Below are 15,377 nucleotides of genomic sequence, written 5' to 3' on the forward strand. Positions count from 1 at the left end.
CAGAGGCAGCTCTCCTAGTGGCCGGGGACTTTAATGCAGGGAAACTTAAATCCGTTCTGCCTAAATTCTATCAGCATGATAAATGTGCAACCAGTGGGAAAAAAACTGTAGACCACCTTTACTCCACACACAGAGACGCATACAAAGCTCTCCCTCACCCTCCATTTGGCAAATCTGACCATAACTCTATCCTCCTGATTCCGGCTTATACGCAAAAACTAAAGCAGGAAGCATCAGTGACTCGGTTAATAAAAAAGTGGTCAGATGACGCATATGCTAAGCTACAGGACTGTTTTGCTAGCACAGACTGGAATATGTTCAGGGATTCTTCAGATAGCATTGAGGAGTACACCACATCAGTCAACGGCTTCATCAATAAGTGCATCGATGACGTCATCCCCACAGTGACCGTACGTACATACCCCAACCAGAAGCCATGGATTACAGGCAACGTCCGCACTGAGCTAAAGGGTAGAGCTGCCGCTTTCAAGGAGCGGGACTCTAACCCGGAAGCTTATAAAAAATCCCGCTATGCCCTCCGACGAACCATCAAACAGGCAAAGACTCAATACAGGACTAAGATTGAATCGTACTACACCGGCTCTGACGCTCGTCGGATGTGGCAGGGCTTGAAAACTATTACAGACTACAAAGGGAAGCACAGCCGCGAACTGCCCAGTGACACAAGCCTACCAGACAAGCTAAATCACTTCTATGCTCGCTTCGAGGCAAGCAACACTGAAGCATGCATGAGAGCATCAGCTGTTCCGGATGACTATGTGATCACGCTCTCCGTAGCCGATGTGAGTAAGACTTTTAAGCAGGTCAACATTCACAAGGCCGCAGGGCCAGACGGATTACCAGGACGTGTACTCCGAGCATGTGCTGACCAACTGGCAAGTGTCTTCACTGACATTTTCAACATGTCCCTGACTGAGTCTGTAATACCAACATGTTTCAAGCAGACCACCATAGTACCTGTGCCTAAGGACACTAAGATAACCTGCCTAAATGACTACCGACCCGTAGCACTCACGTCTGTAGCCATGAAGTGCTTTGAAAGGCTGGTCATGGCTCACATCAACACCATTATCCCAGAAACCCTAGACCCACTCCAATTTGCATACCGCCCCAACAGATCCACAGATGATGCAATCTCTATTGCACTCCACACTGCCCTTTCCCACCTGGACAAGAGGAACACCATAGTGCCCTCAAAGCTCATCACTAAGCTAAGGATCCTGGGACTAAACACCTCCCTCTGCAACTGGATCCTGGACTTCCTGACGGGCCGCCCCAAGGTGGTAAGGGTAGGTAACAACACGTCTGCCACGCTGATCCTCAACACGGGGGCCCCTCAGGGGTGCGTGCTCAGTCCCCTCCTGTACTCCCTGTCCACCCATGACTGCATGGCCAGGCATGACTCCAACACCATCATTAACTTTGCCAACGACACAACAGTGGTAGGACTGATCACCGACAACGATGAGACAGCCTATAGGGAGGAGATCAGAGACCTGGCCGTGTGGTGCCAGGATAACAACCTCTCCCTCAACGTGATCAAGACAAAGGAGATGATTGTGGTCTACAGGGGAAAAAAAGAGGACTGAGCATGCCCCCATTCTCATCGACGGGGCTGTAGTGGAACAGGTTGAGAGCTTAAAGTTCCTTGGTGTCCACATCACCGACAAACTATCATGGTCCAAACACACCAAGACAGTCGTGAAGAGGGCACGACAAAACCTATTCCCCCTCAGGAGACTGAAAAGATTTGGCATGGGTCCTCAGATCCTCAAAAAGTTATACAGCTGCACCATCGAGAGCATCCTGACTGGTTGCATCACCGCCTGGTATGGCAACTGCTCGGCCTCTGACCGCAAGGCACTACAGAGGGTAGTGCGTACGGCCCAGTACATCACTGGGGTCAAGCTTCCTGCCATCCAGGACCTCTATACCAGGCGGTGTCAGAGGAAGGCCCTAAAAATTGTCAAAGACTCCAGCCACCCTAGTCATATCGCACGGCAAGCGGTACCGGAGCGCCAAGTCTAGGTCCAAAAGGCTTCTCAACAGCTTCTACCCCCAAGCCATCCCCCTCTTTTATGCTGCTGCTACTCTGTTTACTATTTATGCATAGTCACTTTAACTCTACCCATGTACATATGACCTCAATTACCTCGACTAGTCGGTGCCCCCGCACATTGACTCTGTACCGGTACCCCCTGTATATAGCCTCCCTACTGCTATTTGATTTTACTGCTGCTCTTTAGCTATTTGCTTTTTTTTTATAAATTTTTTATTAACACTTTATTTTAAATTTTTCTTTAAAAAACTGCATTGTTGGTTAAAGGCTTGTAAGTAAGCATTTCACTTTAATGTCTACACCTGTTCTATTCGGCGCATGTGGCAAATGAAATTTTATTTTATTTGATTTTGATTTAGCCGTGGTAAATTGGCCATATCCCACACCTCCTCTGGCCTTATTGCTTAAGTAACATGTTATACAGTAGTTGTTGCTGTTTACAACGTAAAGGCTACTACCTGACTTCTATATAATCAGACTTTAACTCCTCTAAACTGCTCATGGTTCAACTCATAGGCCAGGGGTAGTCAACGCTTACCCTACGAGGTCCGGAGCCTGCTGGTGTTCTGTTCTACCTTATAATTAATTGCACACGCCTGGTGTCCTAGGTCTAAATCAGTCCCTGATTAGAGGGGAACAATGAAACAATGCAGTGGAACTGGCTTTGAGGTCCAGAGTTGTGTTTGAGGGTCATAGGCTACAGTGGGGAAAAAAAGTATTTAGTCAGCCACCAATTGTGCAAGTTCTCCCACTTAAAAATATGAGAGAGGCTGTAATTTTCATCATAGGTACACGTCAACTATGACAGACAAAATGAGAAGAAAAAAATCCAGAAAATCACATTGTAGGATTTTTTATGAATTTATTTGCAAATTATGGTGGAAAATAAGTATTTGGTCAATAACAAAAGTTTCTCAATACTTTGTTATATACCCTTTGTTGGCAATGACACAGGTCAAAAGTTTTCTGTAAGTCTTCACAAGGTTTTCACACACTGTTGCTGGTATTTATACTTTTTTTGTTAAAAATAAATGCACTGTTGGTTAAGGGCTGTAACTAAGCATTTCACTGTAATGTCTGCACCTGTTGTATTCGGCGCATGTGACCAATAAAATGTGATTTGATTTGATTTGATTTTGGCCCATTCCTCCATGCAGATCTCCTCTAGAGCAGTGATGTTTTGGGGCTGTCGCTGGGCAACACGGACTTTCAACTCCCTCCAAAGATTTTCTATGGGGTTGAGATCTGGAGACTGGCTAGGCCACTCCAGGACCTTGAAATGCTTCTTACGAAGCCACTCCTTCGTTGCCCGGGCGGTGTGTTTGGGATCATTGTCATGCTGAAAGACCCAGCCACGTTTCATCTTCAATGCCCTTGCTGATGGAAGGAGGTTTTCACTCAAAATCTCACGATACATGGCCCCATTCATTCTTTCCTTTACACGGATCAGTCCCTTTGCAAAAAAATAGCCCCAAAGCATGATGTTTCCACCCCCATGCTTCACAGTAGGTATGGTGTTCTTTGGATGCAACTCAGCATTATTTGTCCTTCAAACACGACGAGTTGAGTTTTGACCAAAAAGTTATATTTTGGTTTCATCTGACCATATGACATTCTCCCAATCCTCTTATGGATCATCCAAATGCACTCTAGCAAACTTCAGACAGGCCTGGACATGTACTGGCTTAAGCAGGGGGACACGTCTGGCACTGCAGGATTTGAGTCCCTGGCGGCGTAGTGTGTTACTGATGGTAGGCTTTGTTACTTTGGTCCCAGCTCTCTGCAGGTCATTCACTAGGTCCCCCCGTGTGGTTCTGGGATTTTTGCTCACCGTTCTTGTGATCATTTTGACCCCACGGGGTGAGATCTTGCGTGGAGCCCCATATCTAGGGAGATTATCAGTGGTCTTGTATGTCTTCCATTTCCTAATAATTGCTCCCACAGTTGATTTCTTCAAACCAAGCTGCTTACCTATTGCAGATTCAGTCTTCCCAGCCTGGTGCAGGTCTACAATTTTGTTTCTGGTGTCCTTTGACAGCTCTTTGGTCTTGGCCATAGTGGAGTTTGGAGTGTGACTGTTTGAGGTTGTGGACAGGTGTCTTTTATACTGATAACAAGTTCAAACAGGTGCCATTAATACAGGTAACGAGTGGAGGACAGAGGAGCCTCTTAAAAAAGTTACAGGTCTGTGAGAGCCAGAAATCTTGCTTGTTTGTAGGTGACCAAATACTTATTTTCCACCATAATTTGCAAATAAATTCATTAAAAATCCTACAATGTGATTTTCTGGAATTGTTTTTCTCAATTTGTCTGTCATAGTTGACGTGTACCTATGATGAAAATTACAGGCCTCTCTCATCTTTTTAAGTGGGAGAACTTGCACAATTGGTGGCTGACTAAATACTTTTTTTCCCCACTGTACAAGGCTTCCTGATTGACCTTCACTGGCCCTTCAGTTATGTGAATAATAGGCTTACAATAGTGGTATAGGAGTTGAACTGGCCTGATTGTCTATTACTCAAAGCCTGTGGCGCTGTCCGTGGTGCTGTTGCAATGCTAAGACACACTTCCTTGAGTCACAAACAAGTGGATGCAGCAAGTTCTGCTTTCCTCTTTTACATAAAACATGCCTGCTCTTGTAAATTAGTCTCCATGCAGTAATCTGAGTGATTGTATACTTACACGCGGCAGTCTTAAACAATTTTGAACTATCTTGACTAAGCGGCGGCAGGTAGCCTAGCAGTTAAGAGCGTTGGGCCAGTGACCGAAAGGTCGCTGGTTTGAATCCCCGAGCCGACTAGGTGAAAAATATGTTGATGTGCCCTTGAGCAAGGCACTTAACCCTAATTGGTCTGGATAAGAGCATCTGATAAATGACTGAAATGTAAAGGTGCACAACCAAATGACTTTATCCTGCTATTAATAGAAAAGTCCCTTGGTATCTTTGCATTCTTTCTGCTTTGCTCTGAATAGGCTGCTGCTCTGTGACTTGTTCCACTGTAGCCTAGATCCAGTGATTGAAACACTTGACACAGAGGCCAAAAGCCAATGACCCATATTTAGACAGAGATATTCATTCCAGACCAGTCTAGCATTGTTATTTGGCCACCACAGTATTAGCCTACATATCACACTATAAATCTTGTATTTTATGTTTTTACTCCCACGGGGGGCCAGTACGAAAAAGTAAGAAAATGTATGCACTCCCTACTGTAAGTCGCTCTGGATAAGAGCGTCTGCTAAATGACTAAAATGTAAAATGTTATGGTAAGAGATGCTGTATGTGTGACATTCTCCCATGTAACCTTACACCTCTGCACAGTAGCAGTATTGTTGCAGTAGTCCGTGGTCAACATAAAAACACTTTAAGCCATCCATCAAAGTCATATAGGACATAAGGATGCGACACATCCATGAGAAAAATGGAACCAATCCACTGCTCCTGGACTGAAGAGCTTTATAGAAGGTTAGAAACCAGCATGGCTTCAGCAGCTGCACTGCATGGCCATGCGCCTTTCTTCTATCCAAAGCCTTATAACCGTTATGTTGAATTGAAAGCTATTTTTCTAATATTGACCAATGGTCGGCTGAGCTCTAGCCAAGATAAAGGATATTGGGCAAGTATTAGTGAAAAGCACAACCGAAATCTGCGCCAATATGCTTATTTGTTTATTTCTTCTCTGTTAGCCTCAATAGGCTGAGAGTGAGTCACTTTCTGAGGTGTGGTCACTGGTCAACAACACAACCCTACCATGCAGCTCACTTAAAGGAAACCATGATAATCAGTATTCTGTGGACCATACCTCCATTTCTGCTATTTGGAGAGAGTAAGTATTGGTATGGACACACATTGATGCTCTTCAAATAAGATGAGAAATAAATAAAGTTCCAGATAGGCCTATCACTTTAAACATTCCAAGCAGAGTGGTGCAGACATTATCATAATCATATCATTTCAAATCAGTCATAGCATTTCCTTGTGCTGGAGTTTGCAGTTTCTACATCATACATCAAAATGATGATAAAAACAGACAAATAGCAAACATGTACCTATGTAAACAGTTTATTACATTTACACACAAACATAGTTGTACATTGTAGGCCTTTTTTAACCCATTTCTGATGTCCCACGGTGACAGATTACCTAAATAAAACACAACCAAAAATAGTAAACAATGGGCCAATATAGCTGCATTTACTGACCCATGAGCTTGCACAATGCAGCACCACCTGTGTCTGTAGCATGTTCTCTCACTTTGCTAACCATGACGTGGGCTGAAAAACGCCCCATCAGACGGGTAAACCAGCTGGCAGAGCGGCCACCAAGACGCTCTCATCTCCTCCTCTCTCCTCTCATCTCTCCATCTACCGAACAGCCAGGCCACACCCACCGCATTGCAGAAACACATCCCGAAAACCGAGACAGGAACTTCGGGATTGCAAGTCATAACTGTCATTCACCAGTGATAGTCTACCAATAACTTATCAAAACGGCTAGACTTTACGCATACCGCAATAGTAAATTGCACAAAAAAAGCGCACAACTCCCAAAAAAGAATAAAACGGACAACTTTTCCTTTGATGCGCAAGAATCCGTGCGTAATGCAATTATTAGACACTTTTTAACCAGTCGCTCCTAGGCATCGGGCGTTTTGATCACATTGCCATGATACAGTGTCCAGCGTAACATTATACACATATGATACAAAGTAGCTTATGCAGAAAGCATGATTTCTCAAATTACAATGTGGGATACTGGATACAAATATTCAATAAAGATGAACATATCTCTTATTCGTCTTGAAGGTTCCTATAACTCTATACCTGAGCAGTATTTTTTGTACAAGGGAATCGCCTCGTCATCTCCTGTAAATGATGCAACGGCCGCACGTCACATTTTCAGATGAAAACATCGATAATGAAACTATTTTCTCTCTTTCCACAATTAATGTGCGACTACTGAATTCAATACATGAGTCGCCTTTATGAAATCCGGAGTTACTATTGTTTTACCGGGTATCCTGTGTCCTCCAAAATCCGTGGTCTGAGGTGCAGTTCCTCCAAGCTTTGGCTGCTGACTCCGGTAGTCTCCCCTATGTCATCCTGCCACTGCCTGCAGTAGCCAAACTAGCTTGCCACAGTAGGCTACACACTACACCGGTCACACGGAATTCTGGGATAGCCAAGAATGCCCATCTTATGAAAAAACCTGGACAAAACACGACCCAGAGATGGATAATACCTGGTGTAGAATTATACTGTGTAATTATACCTCTCCAAAATTATACCTCTCCAAAATCCCCCTCTCCTGCAATGGAGAGGTCCTAATCACAAGGAGCTATCACGCACTCACAAAGGACCTTCGGGAATAAATTACCTACTTATTCAGACTTCTGTAATATTATTATTTCTATATCTATGATCGAAATCACTAAATGATAAAAAAATATTTTTGCTTACACTTATTTTCATATTGATATAAGTTTTCCACTACAGCACAGTGTCGGATCATATATTTTTTTTTATGAGCTATTTAGTAGTCCTATAGTGGTATTAGTGCCCACAGCTGGGCATTAGGGACTCCCCTGGCAACAGTTCAAGTTCGAGCTCTTCCATACAACACATACAGGTACGCACATCCTTGAAGCTTTGGAATAAAAACAGTATCTGCCAGAGACCATGGTAAACAAATTGCTAGCTGTAAAGTTGTTTTATCTGGCTCTCAGTATGCACTTGGTACAGTGGAAGCTGGTGGAAAAAGTTGAGGAGGCAGATGGATGAAAATTATGTTTGTTGTCGAAAATTATGTTAAAAAAATAAGCTGATGTCTTTAGTTTTCCAAGCCATCCTCTATCTAACGTGCAGGTTGACGTTTATTGTCACCAATCTTGCCCAAGAGGCAGAACTGAGCGATTTCCACTAGATGGGCCAGCTGCAAAGTCAAAATTGGCTATTATGTAAACATTCATGAAAACAAAAATGTAATTGTCCTTAGAGCTCCGGTCTTAATTTAAGAATAGGGTTAGGCATTTGGGTTCCCGAGTGGCGCAGCGGTTTAAGGCACTGAATCTCAGTGCTTGAGGCGTCACTACAGACCCCCTGGTTCGTTTCCAGGCTGTATCACAACCGGCTGTGATTGGGAGTCCCATAGGGCGGCGCACAATTGGCCCAGCGTCGTCCGGGTTTGGCCGGTGTAGGCCGTCATTGTAAATAAGAATTTGTTCTTAACTAATATTGAGAACCTGAATCCTGACCTTCAGTCTGGTGAGGGCCATCTGGGTCCATTTCCATTCAGCCAGATTGGCTTGACTATATTTGCGATATCCATTTATATGAAAATGCCCCCAAAAGTGCATTTATGATGCTCTGCAGACCTGAGTGCATTAGCGGGTACGGTCTGATGCTACTAATGACCATTAGGACTAAACTATTAAATTATAAATCAGTTTAGACTCCTCAAAATGAAGATTCATAACAGTAACTTTAGTACAGATGACTTAGATTGCAAGTTGAATTATGAAACCAGCAAACATTGTTAAATGTATAAACATTTCAGGTCATATTACCAGATCAAACGACGATGAACCTCCTAGGAAGAGCATCCATGTTTTTGAATATGCTAAAAAGTTATTATTTTATTAAATAATTTGTATGACGGGCATATTATCAAATAGCTGAAAAGCCAACCCTAAAATAAAATATAAAGAATAGTAAATAAATATCCTATATATTTTCCTTTGATGTATCTAACTTGCCGTTTTCCAAGTGAAGATGTTATATCACTGACTACCTGGTACACCGTCCCAAAAGCACATGGCATGCATTAGCAAAGGACAACCTATTAACGTCATCCAGTCTGATTTATCTGTGTTTTAATTATACTCTTTGACATGGTCTCACTTCTGACTGTCATCTCATCTCCCCAAGTTCCATTTCTGCCTACATGTTCATAAAGACTTTTGACTTTTCCCACACTTTGTTATGTTACAGCCTTATTCTAAAATGGATTAAATTGTTTATTTCCCTCATCAATATACACAAAATACCCCATAATGACAAAGCAAAAACTGGTTTTTATAAATTTTTACTAATAAATACAAAAATTAACTGAAATATCACATTTACATAAGTATTCAGACCCTTTACTCAGTACTTTGTTGAAGCACCTTTGGCAGCGATTACAGCCTCGAGTCTACTTGGGTATGATGCTACAAGCTTGGCACATCTGTATTTGGGGAGTTTCTCCCATTCTTCTCTGCAGATCCTCTCAAGCTCTGTCAGGATGGGTGGGGAGCGTCGCTGCAAAGCTACTTTCAGGTCTCTGGCTGGGCCACTCGAGGACATTCAGAGACTTGTCACGAAGCCACTCCTGCATTGTCTTGGCTGTGTGCTTAGGGTCGTTGTCCTGTTGGAAGGTGAACCTTTGCCCCAGTCTGAGGTCCGGAGCTCTCTGGAGCAGGTTTTCATCAAGGATCTCTCTGTACTTTGCTCCGTTTATATTTGCCTCGATCCTGACTAGTCTCCCAGTCCCTGCCGCTGAAAAACATCCGCACAGCATGATGATGCCACCACCATGCTTCACCGTAGGGATGGTGCCTGGTTTCCTCCAGATGTGACGCTTGGCCTTCAGGCCAAAGAGTTCAATCTTGGTTTCATCAGACCAGAGAATCTTGTTTCTCATGGTCTGAGGTCTTTAGGTGCCTTTTGGCAAACTCCAAGCGGGCTGTCATGTGCCTTTTACCGAGGAGTGGCTACCGTCTGGCCACTCTACCATAAAGGCCTGATTGGTGGAGTGCTGCAGAGATGGTTGTCCTTCTGGCAGGTTCTCCCATCTCCACAGAGGAACTCTAGAGCTCTGTCAGAGTGACCATCAGGTTCTTGGTCACCTCCCTGACCAAGGCCCTTCTCCCCCGATTGCTCAGTTTGGCCAGGCGGCCAGCTCTAGGAAGAGTCTTGGTGGTTCCAAACTTCTTCCATTTAAGAATAATGTAAGCCACTGTGTTCTTGGGGACCTTCAATGCAGCAGATATTTTTTGGTACCCTTCCCCAGATCTGTGCCTCGACACAATCCTGTCTCGGAGCTCTAAGGACAATTCCTTCGACCTCATGGCTTGGTTTCTGCTCTAACATGCACTGTCAACTGTGGGACCTTATATAGACAGGTATGTGCCTTTCCAAATCATGTCCAATCAATTGAATTTACCACAAGTGGCCTCCAATCAAGTTGTAGAAACATCTAAAAGATGATCAATGGAAACAGGATACACCTGAGCTCAATTTCGAGTATCATAGCAAAGGGTCTGAATACTTCTTTAAATAAGGTATTTCTATTTTTTTTTTTTATACATTTGCAAACATTTATTAAAACGTGTTGTCATTATGGGGTATGTAGATTAATGTTTTTTATTTAATTTTTAATCCGTTTTAGAATAGGCTGTAACGTAACAAAATGTGTAAAAGGGGAAGGGGTCTGAATACTTTCCGAATGCACTGTATCTACCTCAAACACGGCAATATCCCTGCACATTGTACATTTGGTACTGGCACTGACCCTATATATACAGTACCAGTCAAAAGTTTGGACACACCTACTCATTCAAGGGTTTTTCTTTATTTTTACTATTTTCTACATTGTAGAATAATAGTGAAGATGTCAAAACTATGAAATAACACATATGGAATCATGTAGTAACCAAAAAAGTGTTATTTGAGATTCTTCAAAGTAGCTACCCTTTGCCTTGATGACAGCTTTGCACACTCTTGGCATTCTCTCAACCAGCTTCATGAGGTAGTCACCTGGAATGCATTTCAATGAACAGGTGTGCCTTGTTAAAAGTTCATTTGTGGAATTTCTTTCCTTCTTAATGCGTTTGAGCCAATCAGTTGTGTTGTGACAAGGTAGGGGGGTATACAAAAGATAGCCCTATTTGGTAAAAGACCAAGTCCATATTATGGCAAGAACAGCTCAAATAAGCAAAGAGAAACGACATGATGGTCAGTCAATACGGAAATTTCAAGAACTTTGAAGGTTTCTGCAAGTGCAGTCGCAAAAACCATCAAGCGCTGTGATGAAACTGGCTCTCATGAGGACCACCACAGGAAAGGAAGACCCAGAGTTACCTCTGCTGCAGAGAATAAGTTCATTAGAGTTACCAGCCTCAGAAATTGCAGCCCAAATAAATGCTTCATAGAGTTCAAGTAACAGACACATCTCAACGTCAACTGTTCAGAGGAGACTGCGTGAATCAGGCCTTCATGGTCGAATTGCTGAGATTTTTGGTTCCAACCGCCGTGTCTTTGTGAGATGCGGAGATCATCCGTTCACCTATTCTGCATGTGTGGTTCCCATCGTGAAGCATGGAGGAGGAGGTATGATGGTGTGGGGGTGCTTTGCTGGTGACACTGTCGTGATTTATTTAGAATTCAAGGCACACTTAACCAGCATGGCTACCACAGCATTCTGCAGCGATACGCCATCCCATCTGGTTTGCACTTAGTGGGACTATCATTTGTTTTTCAACAATTGAGATGGTTTGGGATGAGTTGGACCGCAGAGTGAAGGAAAAGCAGCCAACAAGTGCTCGGCATATGTGGGAACTCCTTCAAGACAGTTGGAAAAGTATTCCAGGTGAAGCTTGTTGAGAGAATGCCAAGAGTGTGCAAAGCTGTCAACAAGGCAAAGGGTGGCTACTTTGAAGAATCTCAAATATAAAATATATTTTGATTTGTTTAATACTTTTTTGGTTACTACATGATTCCATATGTGTTTTTTCATAGTTTTGATGTCTTCACTAATATTCTACAATGTAGAAAATAGTAAAAATAAAGAAAAACCCTTGAATGAGTAGGTGTGTCCAAATTGTTGACTGGTACTGTACACTGAACAAAAATATAAATGCAACATGTAAAGTGTTGGTCCCATGTTTCATGTGATGAAATAAAAGATCCCAGACATTTTCCATACGCACAAAAAGCTTATTTCTCTCAAATTTTGTGCACACATTTTTTACATCCCCGTTAGTGAGCATTTCTCCTTTGCCAAGATAATCCATCCACCTGACAGGTGTGGCATATTAAGAAGCTGATTAAACAGCATGATCATTACACAGGTGCATCTTGTGCTGGGGCCAATAAAAGGCCACTCTAAAATGTGCAGTTTTGTCACACAACACAGATGTCTCAAGTTTTGAGGGATTGTGCAATTGGAATGCTGACTGCAAGAATGTCCACCAGAGCTGTTGCCAGATCATTGAATGTTAATTTCTCTACCATAAGCCGCCTCCAAAGTCATTTTAGGGAATTTGGCAGTATGTCCAACCGGCCTCACAGCCGCAAACCATGTGTACGTCGTCGTGTGGGCGAGCGGTTTTCTGATGTCAACGTTGTGAACAGAGTGCCCCATGGTGGATGTGGGGTTATGGTATGGGCAGGCATAAGCTACGGAAAATGAACATAATTGCATTTAATTGATGGCAATTTGAATGCACAGAGATACCGTGACGAGATTCTGAGGCCCATTGTCGTGCCATTCATCCGCTGCCATCACGTCATGTTTCAGCATGATAATGCACGGCCCCATGTCGCAAGGATCTGTACACAATTCCTGGAAGCTGAAAATGTCCCAGTTCTTCCACGGCCTGCATACTCACCAGACATGTCACCCATTGAGCATGTTTGGGATGCTCTGGATCGACATGTACGACTGCTTGTTTCAGTTCCTGCCAATATCCAGCAACTTCGCAGAGCCATTGAAGAGGAGTGGGACAACATTCCTCAGGCCACAATCAACAGCCTGATCAACTCCATGCAAAGGAGTTGTGTCGCACTGCATGAGGCAAATGGTAGTCACACCAGATACTGACTGGTTTTCTGATCCACGCCCCTACATTTTTTTTAAGGTATATGTGACCAACAGATGCATATCTGTATTCCAAGTCATATGAAATCCATAGATTAGGGCCTAATGAATGAATTTCAATTGACTCATTTCCTTATATGAACTGTAAATCTTGAAATTTTTGCATGTTGCGTTTATATTTTTGTTCAATATAGCTTCCTCTCTTATTTCATATTTCTCGTGTTTTTGATTTAAAAAAATATTAGTTATACTATTTGATATTGAATACTGCACTGTTGGGTAGAGTATGCAAGTTAAGCATTTCACTGTACTTGTGCATGTGACAAATAAAACTTCAAACTTCAAAGAAGAGAGTGGGTCGATGGTTGGCTGTGTCGTCATAGCCCCCCTCCAAACCACCCTTGGGGGAACTCATAATCCACATAACAGATTAGTAAGTGGAAAAGGAAATGGTTTGGAAGGTTCCCAGAGACTGAGCACTCTGACTCAGAGCCTTCAGCAAATTGGAAGTGTTGCCTGAGCGGCGCCGTCTCCAAGTCTCATTTAGTGTTTGATGCATTTCTGTGTAGGCCAATCTCATGCCAACTGGCAACCCAGTTCCAAACGGTGAGCCAGCATTCTGCAAGTGGGACTAATGACAGGAAGTAGCACTCGAGCGAATTCTAGCTGTTTTAGGTTCATGTCTTGCGATGTAAAATGATACTCATATATAATATTATTCACATGGAATTATTCCACAGCAGAGAGTATATGGTGGCTTATGGAATTGCACCCTGTAACACCCTGTTGCTGTACTCTATCATCATCAGGTCAAAGAATTCAACTATAAAAACACTTGGGAAGCATCTACAATGTGAATGGTTTACAACAAAAAAAGTGAATGCATTACATTCTGATGAATAGAATTCCTCACCCCTATCAGTAATGTTTAACACGTGGCTTTATATAACAAAATGTCCCTTACAAGCCATGTCCTTACGAAAATGCAGTGACCAAACGTCTGCCGTGCTCAGTTATTGCACCACTATACAGTACCTCTGCGCTCCATATGGCCTCTTCATATTAAAGCAGTAATGCTCTCTGCATGCTGATGGGAAGCCTTAGTCCCAGAGGCTTCGGCTCCATGCCCACAGACTCTCAAGGATATTGTTATTTGTTAAGTGTCAACGCCGGGTGAGAGCCTGGGCAAGGACACTGAGGAGCTGGAGCATCGCAGAGACACAACGAAAACCATGGTCGTGTCCATTCGGCACGCAACGGAAAATGTTTTAAAACATTTTGCAACAGAAAACGAAAATGAGAGTCCAGGTAGTCCCTCCATGTTTCAGTCTGTTTTATTACGTTTGGAGGCTAATGAACACGACTTTGGCCACCAATGAGACGCCAGTCAACTCCGAGGTATGACTCATTACCACAGACTCCTAATTATCGGGTGAAAAATAGACAAGCCGATGGAGATTCAACACTCGACTGCTTCTGACGTGCGGGGCAAGTCAATCACGGTTTAATCAGGAACTGAATTTTAATGACTTTAAGTGTGCTACAAGAAATAACTGTCAAAACAAAGATGATAAAGGTAAAATAGAAAAGGCAAGGAGGCGGAGCAGCCATGGCAGAGATAAGAACAAGGCATTTGCTTTTTTAATTGTTTTCAAAGCCAGACAACAAACTTTCTTCTGAAACGTGTTTAGTCTGAGCTGAGGCCGACCATGCACAACCCTTTGTTGTGTTAGTGTTACTCTGGATAAGCCTATTTTTCTGCCATAAGTGCCTAATCCATGGACATTTGGAGGAGAGGTAGTTTTCTCTCCACAGCTGGAAGGAAAACGTGACAGTTTCTCCTGTGGGGCTATTCACCACAGCAGCAATCAAGGCATATTTCACGATTTCTTTATTCAGATTAAAAGCTTCCATGACGACATGTTTCAACTGCAAGTCTTTCAGAACAAATATAGTAGGGTTGTCATGAATGAGGGTGATGCTGTACAATTTCCCCTTCATTTTGGAGAGACTAGGCCTATTAAGCAATCCCCCTTCCCTTGTTACTCTTACTGCTTTCACATTGGATTTACGGATTCTGCCTGTAAAAAAAATGGGGTAATGTTTATATGTTCCCACGGGGGACCAGTATGAAAAAAATAAAATAAAAAATAAAAATAAAAATATGTATTCACTAACTGTAAGTCGCTCTGGATAAGAGCGTCTGCTAAATGACTAAAATGTAAATGTAAATGTATATGACCCCCTTTACAAACAGGCCCATTTTTACCACATCCTTGCCTGCATACGCCTTTTATACCTCCCGTGCGCATGCCTGCGTGCCGGGGACGAGTGGTAGTAGTGGTGTGAAGATGTGGGTGGGTGTCTACTTTAATAAATCCATTGAGAATATACACCATCAAAAATAAATCCATTATTAATTTGTTTAGGCAGGCCCTA

At 42.9% G+C, this 15,377-nt stretch overlaps 1 protein-coding gene across 18 annotated transcripts in view; it reads right to left on the reverse strand.

Moving 5' to 3' along the window:
* Positions 1-15,377, reverse strand: part of LOC121569177 (band 4.1-like protein 3) — an 87,131-nt gene that overhangs the window by 58,055 nt on the left and 13,699 nt on the right. For 8 of the 18 annotated variants that reach the window (XM_045221400.1, XM_041879895.2, XM_041879892.2 and 5 more), the window contains exon 1: positions 7,094-7,199. The exons of 2 other annotated variants lie outside the window; for them this stretch is intronic. The gene's annotated coding sequence lies outside the window, so the exon portion shown is untranslated. Of the gene's footprint in view, positions 1-7,093; positions 7,201-15,377 lie in introns of those variants that run through there. 8 more of the 18 variants (XM_045221404.1, XM_045221402.1, XM_045221409.1 and 5 more) reach the window with 3 other exon arrangements.

The sequence above is a fragment of the Coregonus clupeaformis genome, chromosome 7, assembly GCF_020615455.1.
Source record: "Coregonus clupeaformis isolate EN_2021a chromosome 7, ASM2061545v1, whole genome shotgun sequence".
Taxonomy (NCBI): Eukaryota; Metazoa; Chordata; class Actinopteri; order Salmoniformes; family Salmonidae; genus Coregonus; species Coregonus clupeaformis.